This window comes from Porites lutea, chromosome 2 (assembly GCF_958299795.1).
Source record: "Porites lutea chromosome 2, jaPorLute2.1, whole genome shotgun sequence".
Classification (NCBI taxonomy): Eukaryota; Metazoa; Cnidaria; class Anthozoa; order Scleractinia; family Poritidae; genus Porites; species Porites lutea.
Genome location: NC_133202.1, coordinates 23323070 through 23341831, shown reverse-complemented (window position 1 = coordinate 23341831; position 18762 = coordinate 23323070). Strand labels below are relative to the sequence as shown.

Genomic DNA, 18762 nt, shown 5'->3' with positions numbered 1-18762 from the left:
CTTAATAAAACACAAACTTGCAATTAAACGTTAAATTTTTGAGAAGCAATAGATTCTACAGTAACAAATCAGGGTTAGAAGAGATCAGTCAAGCCTATCATGACGTAGGTCTTTTGTTTTTATTGTAGAGAGTAAAGGGAAGGCGCTCACTAGGCACTTAATTAGTATGCGGGAAGACAGTTATTAACGTATGAAAAGAAATTAATTAATGTGCAGGCAAAACTTATTTATTGTTAATTGTATCACACTATCCATAAGGCCATAGCTATTTGCAAATCAAACAGAAAAAAAGTCAAAAGGTTGCTTTCATATCTTGCAGTCTTGCTGATCTTTCCTCGAAAGCACGTACATTTTAGGGATGCATTGTCTTGGTGACTGGTCAAAAAGTACTTTTTCTTATAACTCTCCTAAAGGCTTTTCGAAACCTAGCGGTACATAATGAGTAAGCAATCGGGTGTAGCAGTGGGTGCAGAAATACCAAACAAACCACATAGTGCCAATTGTATTGGCAAAGACAAGTACTACACCATGAATTTATGTTTACAACGATGGATAATGGAACCCAACAAACCGTAAATACCAAAACCGATATGAATGTTGTGTACGCCACACTTCTTTCCTTAATTCTCAGTTTTTGCACGAGGCAAGAATTTTCTGTCAAATATATAGTGTCCTTCTAATAACCTTTCTCCCGAAGTCGCCACATACAGATGCAACTGTCTCCTAACCAGAACGTAAATCGCCGTGTAACAACCAAAAACTAAGATTGTTATAGGGATGCAGATCAAGTTAAAACAACAAGATATAGATTCTAAATACAAGTCCCATCGTATAATGGTAGGGAGGGCCAGGATTAAAGCTAGTAACCATATTGCCATAAAGCAAAGATATCTGTTACAAGTCGTCAGTTTGACTCTTGTGAAGGGGAAAGCGATGACAATGAGCCGTTCCACTGAAAGGACAAGGATCGTTAAGATCGATGCAAGAAACGCTGCGTGGTTGATAAAATACCCTGCTTGTATCAGCGTTGGGTTGTCAGGAAACCAGTGACGAAGTCCAAACAGAAGTTCGCCTGGAAAGCCGATGATTAAATCACATACAGCAAGGTTTAAAATGAAGGTGGCTGTCCTCCAGAGCTCCTTGTATGGATCTTTGCAACTGTTAATAGACAAAGCGAGGAGACGATTACCGCCTCTCGAAAGGATACATACTATTGAGCAAGCAAAACAAAGGGGTCCACGCAAGATAAGAGTGGTTTCTCTATACTTCGTCATTGGTTGACTGTGTAAGCGCCCATTCAAATCCGTGGTAACATGATTACTGATTGGAGGATTAAACTGTTCTGTAACCGAGCTGATTGTTCCCCTGTTGACACTCGTTCATTGAGTAGTGAAAACATTTTACTTTTTGAATTGCTGGGGAAACAAACCGGCCATTGACCAAGATCACTGTAACCAAAGTTCATAAAAACGGGGAACTTAATTCTACTTTAAAGCTCGCGATCGCGCGAAGGGAGCGTACGAAATAACAAACCAAATCGAAACTCACCAACTGTGCAATTCATTGTAAAATCTCCAATAGCAAGCTCTACCCAGTTGTAGGTATACCACTCATCGCCGTAGGCCGTTTTCTTTGGACATTTACACTGTTTGTTGAATTGAGCAAGGCTTCTCTTGCACTTAGAGCGTGCATTCCATGCAGTTTATATGCCTTTTAACACTACATCTATGTTACTTGCAATGTTTCCTTGAATAGTTCATTAGCATGTCACACTATTATTGAGCAGGAAATTATTGCAGTATCGTACTTAGCATTTCTTTCGTGTTTATAGTGTTACGAACGTGTAACAAGATTTGTAACGAGTGGGACCAGCGACATTCAAATAACAGCAACACGTTTATTATAAACGAATATAATCTACATACACGATCAGAGTGAACACAACTAGCTCTAAGATACGAGTAAATACAGAGTTCGAAGCTTACTGTATCCGCTGGCACAGCCTCCGGTTCAGTTCCTAACATCAACAGATGTAATTGTCCGAAGACAATGTCCACATAAATCCATAAATGAGGGGAAAATCATAACCCAAAGCGGGCAAGCTAAGCATAGCCCCAAAAAATCCTGTCGCCTTCAACAAACTCGTGGGCTCCTCTCTTATGCCCAAATATGGTCAAATCAGTCAGTGTGCCATATTTGGCAAAACTTACAGATACATGTACATGTAACAATAGGGTGGCAAAGGAATACTAACAAATGACGTACTAAGTAATACACGAAATGAACGAGTGAAGAGACACTCAAAATTTATGAAAATACAGCTTGGTTTTCTTTTCCAAAAATAGTCAATTAAAGTTAATAAGGTTCAATATGCGTTGGTGTGCTGACTGGCTTGGAGCATTAAGCTGGGGAATCTCCCTTTTAATGCGCCATCCGCCCAGCTGACCTTGTAACCCGAACGATTCCGCACCCAATTCTTCGATTGTAATCAGTGCTTAAACCGCCACTACTATATCAAGTCGTCTCCTGAAGCGCATTTAATTATTTTGTCGTTAATAATACAGTGGAACCCCGATATAACAATACGGCCGTAGAACTACTGACAACATCGTTGTATCGGGGTAAACCTAACATGTACTTTTATTACTGCTTACATTATTTGATTAAATTTGTAATGATTTACAAATGTAAGATTTCATGCAAGCACGTAGCAATGTCCTTAAACAGTTTCCAAAGCGTATTATATCACGGTGTATTATGCACAGTAAATTCTGTGGTGTGAATCGTACAAGTACAATAAAACTGAACTTAAACATTTGAAGTTGCGACTCTTATAATCTTTACTTATCGCGTATTCATTGTTTTTTAATGCATTATAATTGCGCATGACACATTGTTTCTGTTATCAGAGTCATGTACAGCCTGCAAGTAGACTAAGTAAGTTGACAGAAACGTTAGAGATTACTCGATTACTGTAATGTTATTGTGTTAAATTCAATGGTTTGCTTAATCTGTGACTGTGTACAGATAATATCGTCTGGAAGGATTTTGCCTTCCGTCCGCTATATTCCCCGACCTATCCAATCGAACGAAACCGAACAAAAAACCAATCGAACCCAATCGAACTCCAATCGTTCGATTGGGTTGGGCAATCGAACAAAATCGAACACCTATTTTGCTGTGAGTTCGATTTTCGAACCAATCGAACCAATATAATCGAACAAAATCGAACTAATCCAATGCAATTGTCTCTTGACGTTCGATGCGGCGTCCGTTAATCGAACGTTCGATTATACCAATCGTTCGGTAATCGAACGTTCGATTGTGTTCGATTGACAAAATTTTATTGTGAATTCGATTATGTTCGATTGAGTTCAGCAATCGAACGATTGGTGTTCGATTGGGTTCGATTGCCGAACTGTTCGATTGGATAGGTCGGGTATATTCGCACCGTTATATCGAAGATCGTTATATCGGGGTTCTGTCCCATACATTTTACTGTAACTTTTGCCGGTACATAGAATATTCATCGTTACACCGGGAACATTGTTATATCGAGGATCGTTATATCGGAGTTTCACTGTATTATTATACTTATTGAGGCATCCAAGCGGCCGTATTTTCTCACTACCTGCCTAATACCACCCAGAGTTCAAGTGACGTGTTATGGACCTAGAAAAGGCTGGGATTTAACTAAATTTCTCTTACATTCTTTTCTTTACCACCACAAGGAAGAATATATGAACGCTGGGACCACTTCTTTGCATAATATTCTTTAAATCTTTGTACTTTTAATTATCGCTTCTCTATGAGGACAGTCGTTATACCGTAGTGGGAAGACCCACTGATTATCTGAATTATGCCCTTCTCGACCTTTTCCACATCAAACCATAAAAACTCAAAAGATTAAAATAACACCATTCCGCTCTAAGATATCACTAAGGGATGAGAGTAAAGAAACGGCAGAGGACGAAAAGAAGAAAGTATTAAAATTACAGTGGCTATTGCCCATATTTAACTGTCTGTTTTAGAATAACATCCTTGAGGGGTCAAAAAAGGTTCAACTACGTCAGATTATTTAGAGCAATAACGGATCTCCGTAACCTCCTGCCCCTCGTCTCCCCGCTCGCTCTTCTCCGCACCGGGGTCATGGAGCTCGAAATAAACAGGCAATCTAACCAGAAATTAATGCATTTTGCTTGCGATTTCCTGCGACGAAATGACTGGTCAGATCTTCACCATATAAACTGTAAATGAATGTTTAATCGATACTTTACGCAAGAGAGAAGGTCGTGAAGAAACGTTGCGCTGTTAACTTCTCAGACAACTTGATAATGGATTCATTGTAATACTTTGGTTATCCAGCGCAAACGATGGGAAAGCAATATTCATATCGGATCCCCTATTGCTATTTGCATCACAAGTTTATTTTTTCAACTGTATAAATGGCTACCTATATCGTGTGAATGGTCATTTTGCCAGACCCGAGGGGCCCACACAATCTGTGTGCGTAACCGATGTTATTTTACAGTAAATGTACTGGATTTACAGTCTATTTACCGTTTGCCTCACCCATAGCGATATATCGCTAAGTATGTAACTATATAAATCAATGTTCAATAAACGTTGAATTACCTTACCTGTGTATATAGTCGTCCTTTTGCCTCAAAAGCGGGGTTTTTTTTAGCGATTTTGAAGGAGTTTGAGTTCGCCAATTACTGTTCATAATATTAAAGTAAAAAAAAGGACAAGGGAGGAATCTTTGTCTTGAAATGAAAGACTCCAGCGCCGGAGCGACTTTTCACCAGAAAGTCGCATCGCCCCGCTTTCAAAAGGTCGAAAGATCGTACCTTCCGATCGAATTTCCATGGAAGAAAATTACAAGATTCATACGTCGTCAGTAACCAAATGGTTAAATAATAACTGATTTAAAGAAGACTGCGTAAGCGTTTATTGTTTAACGACATCCAATTAAAAAGGGGCAATCAGCGGGACGGTTTCTGACCGGCACGTATGAATCTTGGTGCGCATTTTGACCGTTCAAAAACTGTGGGGTTTTAATTTTCTTCGAGGACTAGCTCCCGGTATTTTAGATGGATTTTCGATCGGAAGGTACGAGAAGAAGCATGAATCTTTCGACCTTTTTGCTACAAAGTCATATTTGCCAAAGTCATCGGTACAGCTTTGATCCCAACCAACCCAAGAGATTACCAGTGAAAACTCGGTGAAAACTACACATTAATTTTGCTAGGCCTTACTGCACGCAAAACGAATGAGATACCTCATTCTTCTTGAATAAAATTTTGTAGGCCAGTTATTTATGAAAATAGATACTTTTACAGTAGAGTCTTCCGAAATAATAACCCAAACCCCATCCAGAGTAGGTAACCAATGCAAACCCAACGAGCTTATCACTTTTAATAAATACATAAGTTCAACATTACAGTGAAACCTCCTTTAAGCTGACCCATAATTAAGCGGACACCCTTTATTAAGCGGACACTAAGCCGGCCCGAAATTAACGTCTTATATTTCCCTTTATAACGAACCCCTATTCAGCGGACGACACCTCTATTAAGCGGACACGGACACTAAAATAAATTGTATTTGCCTAATTTTTATTGTTAAAAACATCTATTAAGCAGACATCGGACTGAATTGACAATAGTAGTATTGGATTACGTCCCTGAAATACGCACCGTGGTCGATTAATAAAGATAAATCAATACTTTTAGCTGTCAGTAAATTGTAGATTAGACCGATATCCCGCGGTATGGTTGATCCGCGATCAAAGTTCACCTAAAAGTCTTGCACAAAGAACAAAACAGCACAACATTGGGCGACACCTTCTGTTGGGAAGGTCCCGAGGGTGTCCGCTTAATAGAGGTTTCGTTGTAATTCATCAAAAACTTTCTCGGGTCTTCTTGTCGTGTAATCGTCTACTGTACAAATCTTCGGTGTTCTGTTTCAAATCATCCTGATAGTGAGACATATTTCGCGAGGGGTGTTGAGGTTACTGATGCCGGACGGGGGGGAGGGTGCACTCCCTTATTTGGCCTAGACCGGTACGTGGCGCTGAGAAAGGTATGGTTTCTAGGGAATTGTGGCGTCTTTAACAGGGGGTGTTTTGGCCTGGAAGCCTTTATTAAGAGTGTGAAGGCTACAGATGAGAGGCCTGCCTGCATTTGTGGCACCAACATTTTTTTCCAAAAAAATTAGTTCCATTATATTGGGTTGAAAAATTATCTTATTCTACATGCAAAACGAAACGAGTCAAGGTCATGAAAAAACTCTCCCGTCTTTTTAAACAGGCTAGGAAAAGGAACAATTCTTATCTTAAACAGGGTGAGGTTTTGAAGGCTTCTGTGGCACACTTCTATTATAACTTTCTTGCAACCCTCCCAACACCCGGGTTATCGTATTCCGCCCTTATAAGGGTTTCTTTTCCTTTTTTTTTCTTTCCTTTCCTTTCCTTCCCTTGTCATGCTTGCTTGTTTATAATTACATTCTTCAGTTGTGGTATAGGGACTAGCCTGCGCGCAGACTAAACTAAACTCTGGTTAGTACGGAATTAACCTTTTCTTTTTGTGGTTGAATTTCATTAATTTGCGTTACCTGGAGTACATAAACGTTGATGACGTCATAGCCTTTTGTCTTTATCTCATGAATGAAATGCGGAGGAATCTTATTATCGCCCATATTAATACAATAGAAACAACAGCATCACGTAGTCCAGACCGGTTTTAGCTATTCTTAGGTAGATGATGTCATAGTTTAGTTGAAATTTACTTGCGTCATATCCTTATCTGGTTATTATGTCATTGTTTATTTGTATGGGTCGCATCCTTATTTAGGTATGATACTGGGCAAGCTTTGTTTTTATGGTGGACAACTCTGAAGAAACAATTTGGTTGCTTGTCGGTATTGTTCTATTGTGCTTTAAAACATTAAACTCGCTATCAAATATAAATCTGATTCAGTAAAAAATCACTGCGAGTCTCAGTTCCGGTTTATTTTCTTTGGTGGGTAGGAGAGCTTTGGGTGATTAAAATAAAAATTTCCTATACGGTATTTTTAGTTACAATTATTTCTTTTTATATTCCTAATTCAGGGAGAGCAACTCCTATTGGTTTGCTGTAATCTCATTGACCAGTAGACCATTGTTTTCAGGAGGGGTGTTGAAGTTGCTCCCTTCTGATTGGGAATCCCATTTTATCAACCTTGCTTTTGTTGAAAGCCATTCTCCCAATAGGTACTCTTGATTTTCTCGCATAAGAGCTCCTCTGGTAAACCGAATGATATTTGAAGTAGCCCTAAAAGGACACTGCTGTCAATTGAGGCTACTTGTCCGAGAGTAACCGAGAACTCGGTTGATATAAATGGGATTCCCAATCAGGAGGGAGCGCGAGTTTGACGTGGCATGGATGGATGTTTTATTTTCCAGTTTTATTTGGCAAATATACTTATTGCTATTGACTGCATTGTTATGAGTATATTGTAATTATTTATTTAGGATGAGGATTGGGAAGACAGCGCGTTGTTAGATATAAGTTTTCGGATATGCGCCATTTTCTTGTAATAATTAAATGGCATAAAACCCTGGGAAGAGTGCCTCTGTAACTTGAGCGCAGGTCTTGAGGAAAGCAAGAGCGATTCCCCATACCTTATTTACATTTAATGAATAACAATACCCAGGGCAGAATATTATACCACTGTACTAGTCACAAAAAGCTGAATAGTCAGGTAGCATCATGTTTCAGTCATGTGATCGAGACAGAGGAGAAAACCGTTTTGTAATAGCCAATCAATATTGAAGTAAATAGTTTTCAGCTCCACTCCGTGTCTAACAGCTTACAGTTAATTAAAAGGAATGATTGAAGTAAAGCTTTCAGTTTCGGTTCAACTCTACATATGTCTTTATTTTGCTTAAGACGGATTTTTAACGCTTGATAAAACACAAACTTAGCTAGCAATTAAACGTTTTTCGGGTTGAAAGCGAGACTTTTATTAAGTGCAAAATGGACGCCTTCCTTTGTGAGCGCAAAGACTTGCAAGCGTGAACTTCGCGAGTGTGTCTGAGAGGAAAAATAACACCAGCTGAAAATTGCCCTTTCAGCCCTAATGGCCCGACAGGCCCTAGAAAATTCAAGAGTAAATTTTTTGTTGCAAATCAGCTCATTCAGAAAGATAGCTCTTTCGAAATTTCAGGCACCGAACTAGGCTCTTAGGGCCTGTTTACATTGAGGTTGGGACATCAGGTAGGCGGGGTAACCCGCCTGTCCATATATACCTCTTATTAGCCTCGTTTTTTCGGTCCGTACTGTAATTACGGACCGAGTTTTTTTTCCATCGATTTATGGCCCAAGCGCGAAGCACGCGGGCCATAAATCGATGGAAAAAAAAGAGGATCCGTAATTTACAGTACGGACCGAAAAAACGAGGCTAATAAGATCTTTATTATATGGCTTCTTCCTGTTTGGAGGACCGGAAACAAGTGCAAGACGCGCGATTTGACAGTCATTTGACAGGCGCCAAAAAAGAAAGTTTTTATTGGCTCACGAAAACAGTGGCACACAACAAAGGGTTTCCGAGAAAGTGAAAACAAATTCGCCATGTTGAAAAAGTTTATTTGGTGAAAACTAAACGCTGGAGTATTTTGGAAACCGGGCACTGTGTCTTTCTCGAAGTCGTTTCCATCTTTCCTCCGTTGGTCCTTGTAAAAAAACACTACAAAAGGCAAAGAAGCTTTTCAAGGTAAGTTTTTTGCCATTGTTGAAGGATTCACTCATTAATTTTTTTTGGAAAACCTCCCGAATTTCTGCCAGTTCATTCTCGTCTTCAAGTGTGATCTGCGTAAAATTTTAAACACGGACCATATTTTCTTCCACGGAAAGGTTACGATTCATATTCTACATCAGCTTCGTTCTCGTTCAAACAAAGCTAGGTTAAAATCTGGAAAGGAAAAGTCAACATCCCAGTCCTCAGGGTTTACAGACATATTTTTAAGTATATTCGGTCAAAACTAAGAGCACTGTAAGTATTCACTCGCCAATGTGACGCTGGAGTCTTTTGAACACTGGACATTGTGTCTAGCTCGGAGTCGCTTCTATCTTTCTTTCGTTGGTCTTTGGAAAAACACTGCAAATGACAAAGAAGCTCGTCAAGATGATCAGGTGCAGGCATGTTTGTTACCATATTTTTCAAAGGAATTACTCATTTTCTCTTAGGCAAAACATCTCGAATCTCTGCCAGTCGATTTTCGTCTTCTTAACTGTGTACTACGAGAAAATTTTCAAACACTGACTAGAATCCTCTTCGATAAGATTACGAGTTAGTTTATTCATCGCCTTCGTTCACAAATAAACAGAGTTTAAAATGTGGAAGGACAAAGTCAAAATCTAAGTCCTCAAGGTTGATAGACGTCTTATAACTTAATTTCAACCTTTTTTTCCGAGGTAAAGAGATTTAGAGCTCCGAAATGAGCATTTTTTTTTTTTTTGAAATTTTGGTCCGTATAGAAAGTTACGGACCGCAAATTGACCAATCGCATGGCGAAAACAGACTCAGCCATATAAAAAAATCTCTCATTTTATTTGATCACGTTTACACGCATATGATAGGTGGGGTGACCCGCCGCAGGTTACCTCACCTACCTGGGGTCCCTATGTAAACAGGCCCTTACGAGGCACTTGTTAGGCCAAACCAGGGTTAAACTGTTCACATACAGGACACTTTCCACTTCTTTACTGTGAATTCTAACACACTATCCAGCAACAGCATCTTGTACACGGGCTTGCCTTACAAGCTGCTGCACAAGTTCCGACAGTTGCCATGCTGATGTGCAATGTTCATGTTAGACGCTTCGCTCACATCACTTCCGCCTAATTAGCCTCCACCGGCTGCCAGTCAGTTCCAGAATTCAATTTAAAATTTTACTTTTTACCAATAAGGCCTTAAATGGATTCGCTCCTGTATATATTATAGAACTATTAAAACTTAAAACTATTCCTCGATACAATCTAAAGTCTTTTAATGACAAACTATTACTTCAGCATCCCAAAATAAGAACTGTCGCTACGCTTGGTGACCGTTCACGTATCAAGAAATGGTCCCTGGTACCGACCTGAATTTGCCCATTAAACTTAAAACAATAGTTCTTTTGTTCCAAGTGTCACCTTCCCAGACCAACCCGAAGCTTATTTGAATAATCAGAAACCTTCGGCTTTACAGACTAGTTTACCACGGGGGGTGGGGGGTGCTAATTGATCTGTGAAGAATGAAATTTCAGTAGGGTACCGACGGAAATAGTCAAAGGAGCTGTAGAGAGTTATTATACTAGAAGAAGCACTTTCATATACAGTAAAGACGTCCACAAACTGTTAATCTTTGAGGTAGAGAACTAAAAACTCGATTTTTTAGTTCCATCATTCAGCTTTTGTCTTTTGCATTATTCTGCCGCGTGCGTAGACTTTTCCCGATACTTTTATGCCGTTGCTGCGAAGATTTTAGTCATAGTTATCCGAGCGGCAGAGATCTACGTTCTCAAACCGGCCTTCTCTTTGCTTGACAACGCGCTTTGAATAAAACAGATGTGATCTTTTTAGTACTTCATATAAAAATAAAAAGTGGCGCATTATACTGCACGTGCATGTCCGATCAGTCAGCAACAAGCGCGTGTGGTTTTTACCCGCACCAAATCAAGTGTATTTTAAAACTGTTTGTGAAGTAGTTTAAAGCTATTTAAACTATTTAAGAACTATTTTTACCACAATTTGAGGTATTTTTATTATATTTCTCGACTAAAACCAAAATAGGGTTAAAAGTTTGAATTGTATTTGACATCTATTTGAATAATATTTATAACATTTTCCCCGGTTTTCCTTGTATTTGAAATATATTTGCTATCAAAACTACATTTTAAATACAGTATTTAAACTATATTTTCGGAAAGAGAGTACTGGCGAGTTGCTAAAATCTTTTTAAATACCGTATTTAAACTGCATTTTGGAAAGAAGAACCTAAAATCAAAGATTTAAAAAGTAGTTTTTACATGTAAAGTTCAAAATCAGGTTTTAATTAGGATGTTTAAAGACTATTTTGAATATACTTCCTTGTCTACGACCTTAAACAGCTCATAAATAGCATAGTTAAAACATGTTTGAAGAAGGTTTAAGAGGCAGTTCAATTTAAATTGTGATTTGAAATGGCGAACATCTTGAAATCTCTCCAAACAGGATTAAAACTAGCTGTTTTTATTGTATTTTCACAAACTATCCTTATTTAAAAGGTATTTAAATGGAAACCTGTTTCCAAACCTAACTTAAACAGGCTGTTTATAGGGTGTTTTGAAAAAAACCGGCTGTCTTATGGTAAGAAATATACTTGAAAGGAAAAAAAGTCAACCAAATTTATTTTCAAACAGATTTTAAATACTGTTTTCGAACTTTGTAAGATCGCGCGCGCTTTAAATTCAACGGCGATTTCAAAATATGTAACACTGAAGATGACGGATGTACCGTCGAAACATGTCTGGAAAATTCAAGAAAGTTGTTATGTTTATACGACTGTTTTCGGGGTATTTTTAAAAATTGATACCCGCAGTCACGAACTTGAAAAACAAAATGCAATAGACATGCAGGCACAGTCTGCCAAAAGAAATAAGAACTCGTCGTCTAGACACAGCCTATTCTACAAAGGCACTATTCATATAGATAAGCCATCTCGACAGAAGTGTTTCGTCGTCAATCCAAAAAAAAATTGACGAGAATTCTCAATTCTGGACAAATCCGATTTCTAATCATGCGCGTACTTAATAAGTAACCAGTAAGTATAAACGCCACAAAATTATTAAGCCTAAATCCGCTAACAAACCAAGACATTGAGCTGCCATACAGTTGGGAGCTAATGTATCTTCCAACAAAAACGAATAATCAGCGTTAAACTTCATCAGTCAAACAAAGTATCGAAATATGCATGCATTTCGAGCACATCGACCGGTTTGATAACGCGCGTTGTGTCAAAGTGTGTGACAGTGTAAAGATCTATCGATCTCCAATCATTATTCATCGAATCTCTCTGTGTATATCTCTACACAGCCAGATTTTAAATCAATCATTGATCAGTTACTAAGTTTTGAAACTTCCAAAATTCGCATCAACCATAACGTAACATTACCATGCAGTGTAATCTAAATACTGTATTATAAAAAAAATCTAATCGATTTTTAGACAGAACCGCAGTTACCGTGAACAAAGATAAAATAAGCCCTGAACAAAATTATATAAATAAACGCTCACCTCCCGTGTTGCATGAAGAACCAAACGCTCAAGAAATTTCTCCACATCGTTATCCTACGTTTATAAATCATGCTGGATGAATAAAATTTGCTCGACTTTCATAGCACGCGCCCGGGGACTTCCCGCGGAATAGAGTCACGTGGTAAAACCACGTGCTAAGGAACAAAGCATCTATGTATTTTAAAATTATGGCGGACGGCTGTTGATGGTTGCAACGTGCGTTGCGTTGCTCTTTACTGCGCAAAAAGAGTATTTGTCAACTCTGTGGACTGTCCAGACGCGCAGATTTTGTTTTAATCACGAATCAAAATGTCTCCGAGTTGTCAGCGACTGGCTTTTACTGTTAAAGAAACGGATCTAAGTTCAACTGGTGGATACACGTACTGTACCGGTGTTTGAGTCTTCGCGATGCGAATAAATGTGAGTACGATTGTTCCTTATTTTAGAATAATCTGTTATTGGAACGTCTAGGCATACGTGTTATGAAAAGGACAGTTGGATATCTGGCCTTTCGAAGAGCGCTGTCAATTAATTTATTACCAAGAGCCATTTTGGATTTGTTTATATGCAGTGTTTGCATACCGGTCGTTTTGATACAAAGTAATTTCGATACACCAGGCGATGCAACTCGTTCAGATACAAATTGACTCAGTCGAGATGTACAACCAATAGTTCGCGACATTTGTTTTTCTTGCTCACGTGCAATAACTATACATCAGGTAATCGCAATATTTTTGCAGTTTCACAGCTTAAGTTCGTATCGAAATGACTCTTTTCCATTACAGTTAATTGATCGCAGATTACATTCTTGCTCTCACGCCAAATGTGTCACGTTAAGATTAAGCTTTGTGTCCGTCCTCTTTCGCTCACACATAGCAATACCAACCACAAAACCAATAGTGAATGCTCTGGCTCAGGCCTTGCAAGCTTCATGATGATTTTAGTGGAATCAAATATTATTGTGTTACGTCTTGCGAGAATGAATGTATGTATAGTTGGCAAGTAAAATTCAATAATAAAATTATATATTGTAGACATTTAACTTATTATGTTGACTCAGTTAAGCCTAAAATGGTTATTTTTCTGCTTGGGAATTCCTAAAAAGTTTCAGGAACATGATATTTTGACATTTCGTTTGTTACATGTAAACAATCAGGACCTTATACATACACTCACATGTACAGCTGGTTCATTAAAGGTTGCTTTGGGCATCGGGAATTGAGTAATAGTAAGCTATTGTTTGGTGGTGACTCAGGGAAATCATATTGCACTGTTTGGTATGCCCAAATGCCCAATAACCAACCTTTACATTATCTGCTATACACAGTGTAGCTTCTGGAAAAGTGACAACCACAAGCTATAATTGACATCCAGTATTTTCATTGATTACATTTTAAACCAAAATCTTCTAATAATCTCTTGTCCATACAAAAAAATATGTAGTGACTTTGTTAACCTCTGCATCCTGTATTCCTGATGCATAAAAATCCCCAAAGATGCAAAATAATAATATTCATGGCATTGCATTCCAATGAATGCAAAGGTCCATAAAAAAATCTGAACGTGTGTATTTGTAGAAATATCCCGTCTGTGTATTCTGTGGCAGTTATGATGGCTGTTGTTGAAGGATGCATATTTCCTTTAGCCTTTAGAAGGACTGTATTTTAATTTCAGTTTAGAACAGTTTATTTTCTACTACTGTAGACAACCAGAAGAATTTACAAGAAAATAATTATAAATAAATAAATAAACCGAACATACAGTAGTGGGACACCCAAAATAACTGAAAATCTAAACTAGCTAGCTAGATCACAGTTAATTTTTATCTTTGTTTCGGAAAGGCCAATAACATCAAATTAATGCTGTAGATCTGATAGCAGCATTGTCAAACCATCATGGTTAGCAGAAAGGCTTCTTATGTTGAAATGAATAAGAAAAGAAAGGCATAGATTTGCTCTGAGAAGGCATAGATTTGCCCTGATTTGCTCTTTGTACTGCAGTAATAGAGAGTTTTCGAGTCTGTCAAGCTAATAAGTCAGATTAACTGTCTGGTTACACAAAGGCCCAAGCATGTCCAATTACAGACTTTTTTTTTTTAGGTGGGACTTGATGTTTCTGGACTGGGACTCAATATTTTTCACAAGATGAGTCCCAGGACTCACCATAACTATTTGTAACCAAAATCACTGAATATATATTCACGTCTCCAACTTTTCCATTGAAAAGCAATACTGCCCAAACATTTTGTTGCACCATTCTTGTAGTTAACTCTTTGAAAATAGACAAGTAATGTCCTTTTCTGACAATCCCAAAGAACTGTTGTTTATTTAAGTTATGCAGATGTCCCTGCCAGTTTCTTTGTATAGCCTGTACTACAGTGTATCTAGCATCAATTCTGTTTGTTTTGTTCATATTCCTTATGCACTAAAGAACAGTGATTTATCAAGTCCTAAAAGAAACGTTTTCTTAGGACCTACACCTGGATGAGAGTGAATCCTCACTTTTTTCTCTAAATTCAGACAATTTTATACAGACACCCATTGACTAATAGTTATTAGGACAATGCTAGTAATAATAACTTAAGGAATACAAAAACCTTTTTTCAGTCAACAGATTCTGCCACAACTAATCTTGGTTAATCATACTAATACGGTTTCTTTCTTATCAACTGTTTGCTGTAATAAGACCTGCAGTGTACATGTGCTATTTTCAAATGGAAAAAAATAATACTATTACTTAATTGAAACATCATGTCAATGTTCACAGATTGTTATGTTTAATGATGCTAGTGTCCTGTGATGTACAATTAAGAACTCAGATGCTATCAATACAGTGTAGATTATATATTTTGTACCCTAACCCTCATTCCTGAATTAATGGTGGAGGAAAATTGCCTGTCCCAGCAACAGTGCAAGTTACTTAATGATTTTTGGATAAGGCAGCTAGAAGGCATCTTATTATATTTCGCTTAGTTTTGCCAATTGCATGTACAGTTAACAATTAATGAATTCAGCTTTCATATCTTATGAAGAATTATGGAGATCTTGGAGGGTGTTATCCACCTCGACGGATAACAACCTCCTCGATCTCCATAATTCGTCATATGATACGAAAGCTGAATTCAATAATAGTTTTATTATTCATTCAAAATAATTCCTACTTTAAAAACATGGCTAAAACATGCTAGTCTCCATCGATCCATCGATGTTAAGTTCATCTTTGATAGTGCACGTTTAGGTTTGTCCAGCTCCACAAATATTCTCCAAATAGCAGATGTCGTCCTTCGAGTTGTCTTCTTGCTGTTCTTGCCTCGTTTTTAGCTATATTTTCGGCTAGTTCACAAGAAGAAATAATAGAGTTAATTTGTTTTAAAGCTTACCTAAGGATACACAAAAGAAGTATTTAAACTATCTTTAATTTATTTACTAAAGACATGAAATACACTTTTCATAGACTTTAAGGTGAAAATTAAAGGCTAACTTATGAACCATTTCATAACCGCTTTAAGTTAAGAAAAAAGGTAACTGAAAGATTCATTTCATAAACTTTAGGAACTGCTCCTAAAGCGTTCTAAAGTAACATTTAATTAATCTTTGTGTCAACTTTAGTATAGCTTTAATTTTTCAAAAATGCTTGGTGGTATATCTTTGCATTGCCTTTAATTCTACTTTAATGTAGTATTAAAGACTCATGTCATCTTTAATTTGTCTTTAATTCTATTTTAATGTTTTATAAAAGCCCCAAGTCATCTTTAATTTGTCTTTAATTCTATTTTAATGTTTGATAAAGGCACCAGGTCATCTTTAATTTGCCTTTAATTCCATTTTAATGTTTCATAATACCCCGCGTTTGTCATCTTTAATGTGCCTTCAATTCGATCTATTTTAATGTTCATTAAAAGCCCCAAAGAAGAGAATAAGATAAAGGGATTAAAACTGGGGTATCTCAGCTTGTCGGAGAAAAATATCATAAGTTAAACACTGGAATCCATGACTGCATGGTTCCTCTTAAAGAAATAAATAAATGCAGTGAAACAAACAAAATCTACTTTAAAATCAGTTTATTGTCAATAATGTCTAATTCTTATTTTGAAATTATTCACTGCCTACTTTAATGGGAAAACCATTTTGTGGTGAAAAAAAAAAATAGACCAAGGACCACAAATTCAAAAAGTTAAAAGTACATCTTTATCAAATAGGTTTGATGATTGTTAATTTATAAAATAAATTCACAACACTGTTCATTGTCAACTTATGAAGATAGTCCTGCAATCACACAGATGAAGTGGTTGAAGTATCAAGATCTGATGCTTGTGCATTAAGGGCCCATTCAGGAATTTCAGGAGGGGCACGTTCTGACGGCTCCGTACAGTTCTAGGCACAATCCTGTCACGTGCCCTCTTAGACAGCCTCTTGTTATACTTTTTATCAAGCTGCTTTTTGATTTTTCGCAGAGCTGTGCTCTCCCAAGGGAGCTTTTTGATCTTATAACTGGTTAGTGCCTCCTTGCCATCTTCATCAGCTTCATAACAGCTATCCTCGCTGCTCATTGTCTCCATCAGGAGGACCTCTTCTTCCATTCTCATGGTTGTCGCCCCATTTCACCATTTCTAGGGCAGCTGTCCTCCTTGTTAACTTCTAAAAGAAAGAAACAGAATAAGAGTAGGTGGTGAGCCAGAACTCATTACAATACAATCCAACTGATTCCACCATTGGATATGTAACAAAAGAGTATAATTAGATGAGACTTAAACAATATCCAGACTAATCTCTCTTATTATTCTGTACATCACAAAAATTAAATCTTATAATAAATTTTTGTTTTTTGAATGAAAAGATATGGTCAGTAGATATGTTATTTACTGCCTTTTCAGAGATAACAAGCCACTTAAACCAACTAAGCATCCAAGGTTTACATCAGGTTACTCTAAGAAATCATGCAACATGCGTGTCCTCCTTTTATGATCTTCATATTTTTCAGAATTTTTCAGTCTTCTAGTCTCATTTAATGACTGAAAATATCTTTGTAGAGCAGCTGTTGTAATGGTAAAGTAAGGTGTGTAGCATTAGCACACGCTTACATCGGTACAGGGGACTGTATTCTAGGAAATGATGTATTGTAGGGGAACCAATTACTCTAACTTATAACATTCAGGGTGCCCAGCAAATAAAACAATTAAGATTTTCTTTTCTTTTTGCTTAAGGACAAAGGTAATTCATCACTTATAAACACTGCGGCCAACCTGTCAATGTTTTACAAATGATATGAAGCTACCACTGGATGGTTAAAATCTTAATTGATGTTATATTTATATTTTATTATATAGACACGAGTGTTTTACTGGAAAATATACCACTCGTAAAATTCATAAAAACTACATCCGGGGCCCGAGTGGTTTATTTTCCATAATCTCACACGTGAGTTTATCGATGATTTCATTGATATCAAGTTTGTCTCTTAAATTGTACTTGAATTCGTTGGTGTATCATCGAAACATCTTCGGGTCTTCCTCGAAAGTCTTCGGAAATCTTCGGAAGGTGGTCGGAAATCTTCGGAAAATCATCAAAAACGCCGTCATCAGCATGTCTATATAATAAAAAGAACATTACACGGCGGCTTGAAGATATGAATTTTATTTTCTCGTGGCAAAAACAATATTTTACTCACTCGCTGCGCTTGTTCCTAAAATATTGTTTTGCCACTCGAAAATAAAATTCATATCTTCGCGCCACCGTGTAATATCCTCTATATATCACGTGATCTGTTCCAAAATTAAAATAAACAGGAGATGGCCTAAATTTGTCCGACTTTAATGATGTGTGACTATTATACATATGAATACAGGTAAATTCACATTAAGCAGTCCCACTTTCAGGCTGTTTAAATGGTCACTTCTTAAAACAATTAGCATACCGCTGCACTAAATGAAATTGTGCATTCCTTGTAATGAACTGTTTTGTTGTTGTCTTTTTTTCTCTCTTCATCTGGAGGAATGGAAAACTCCTTGAGGTAGTTAAGGATTAATCCCTCGCTACTCTCACTCACTACTGTATCTTTCCAGTGTTTTTGTTAATGTTCCTTAAAGCGTTTTGAACCTGTATTAAATGGGTCAAACTAACCCGTCATTTTGCCCCTTTAATTCCCAAAGGGTGACCACAGCAATTATAAAGGTTGGACTGTGAATTGCCTTATGTGAATGACAGTGTGCCTTCCATCACGGCCCTTGTCTATGGACACCTTTCCTCTCCTCCATGTTGGTGTAGCACTACTTGGGCCATTACTCTTTGGAAGATAGTAGCGTTGTTGTCAGAGCTTACTCTAAAAAGATATATCACCAAAGCAAAGTCACTTTCTTGATCTTTGATACATATTTTCTCTTTGGCAGGTATCAGGTACATATTATTGGCATCAATGTTCAATGACACTGGCATTTTGAACTTCTGAAGGAAATGCTTTTTAACCCTTT

The 18762-nt window shown here is 37.4% G+C and overlaps 1 pseudogene; it reads right to left on the bottom strand.

Moving 5' to 3' along the window:
- Positions 1-216: 216 nt before the first annotated feature.
- Positions 217-16881, bottom strand: LOC140927740 (sphingosine 1-phosphate receptor 1-like; annotated as a pseudogene).
- Between the last annotated feature and the right edge of the window lie 1881 nt (positions 16882-18762).